The 1,547-nt window shown below is 53.1% G+C and overlaps 1 protein-coding gene across 1 annotated transcript in view; it reads left to right on the top strand.

The window, feature by feature from the left end:
• Positions 1-1,547, top strand: part of SETD2 (SET domain containing 2, histone lysine methyltransferase) — a 68,449-nt gene that overhangs the window by 13,935 nt on the left and 52,967 nt on the right. The window lies entirely within an intron of this gene.

Genomic DNA, 1,547 nt, shown 5'->3' on the forward strand with positions numbered 1-1,547 from the left:
AGCCTCAGAGCGACGGTGTTGACAGTACGAGTCAGGCAGACCTGATGGCAGACTCCCATGGCAAACCCAACCCGGATGAGAGAATAATGTTGAAGGAGCTGATGGCCGTTGGTAGACCGATTGGCCGACAAGACGAGCAGCCATTTTGTCTGCCGGAGAGTTTTGAAAGCGAGGATAAATCCCGACACCAGATGAGCTCTTCCAAGCCAGACAGTAGGCAAGGGAAGGGTGGGCTTAACCAGTCTGGCCTCGGTGACTTCTCCAGGTTGGACGGTTTTCAGACGACGGAGGATATGGGTGGTTTGGGCTGGGACTTTTCCCAGCCGGAGAAGCCCAGTAGCACCTACCAGCAGCCAGATAGCAGCTTCGGGGTCTACTCAGGCTACGTTTACCAGCCGGGCTCAGGAGCGTACAGTGGCTCTCAGAGTTATTGGCAAGGCAACGGTTACTGGGACGCGAGGTCTGCTAGCAGACCTTCTGCAGTTAATTACGAACGAATTCAAGGGCAGGTACCGGATTCTCTAACAGAGGATCACGAGGAGTACGAAGAGGATGACCGTTGGGATGATGACTGCAAGCCTCGGTTTCCCAGCCCCTCGAGTAAATGCCAGGTGCCCGGGCAGAAAGAAAAAGGCTCGGTGCAGGCGCATGAGATCAGCAGCAACTCCACCAAGGAGCCGGTGCCTGGCGGGGAGAAGAAGGAGGAGGTGAAGGTTTTTGAAAAAAATGACGTGAAAGAGCGAGGCCCACCAAAAAAAAGACGCCCAGAGTTGGAGAGCGACTCCGAGAGCGACGTGGACTCGAGGGAGAAGAAGAAGGTGAAACCGGAGGGGGAGCAAGTGGAGTCGGCGCCACAGGACTCCTCCATGGTCGGTCGGTTGTGCATCATGGACGACTTCAGAGACCCCCAGCGCTGGAAGGAGTTTGCCAAGCAAGGAAAGATGCCCTGTTACTTTGACCTTATTGAGGAGAATGTGTACTTGACAGAAAGGTAACGGATTTTTTTTTTTTTACCCTTTTTCTTTTTTCCCTTGCCTAGAGCAACTTTAGATTTTAACTTCTCTAGGATTGTGTGATAGCCTTTATTTTTTATGGCCAAATTGGCATAACTGGGAGGGAGGGAGGGAGGGAGGGATGGCGCATTCCCCATTGGCTAGCAAAGCTGCTCATAGAGGAGATGATGCTGGGCAAGTGCTTAACCTCACCCCAGGTCTCTTCTCCTAAACAGAAGATGCTGGTTGGGCCCAGACAGGTGATGAGAAGAGGTGGAAGATTGAAGAGTATGGGGGGGGGAGGATTTGTTTATAACCCTCTTCTCAGTTGTCTTGCAGCGTCCCCTCTGTCTAACATTGACTTGAGTATCAGGCAGGACTTCCACAGGTGGCATTACAGGCATCAGCGTCAAGTAAACACGTTATTCTTGTACCCATGGTAGTTTGTAAAAGTAATTCATTTTTTTCTCCCCTCAGCCTCCTCTGCTCCAGGCTGAACCCCCCCAGCTCCCCCAGCCGCTCCCCAGCAGCCTGGGGCTCCAGACCCCTCCCCCC

The sequence above is a fragment of the Egretta garzetta genome, unplaced genomic scaffold, assembly GCF_000687185.1.
Source record: "Egretta garzetta isolate BGI_Z169 unplaced genomic scaffold, ASM68718v1 scaffold513, whole genome shotgun sequence".
NCBI classification, from domain to species: domain Eukaryota; kingdom Metazoa; phylum Chordata; class Aves; order Pelecaniformes; family Ardeidae; genus Egretta; species Egretta garzetta.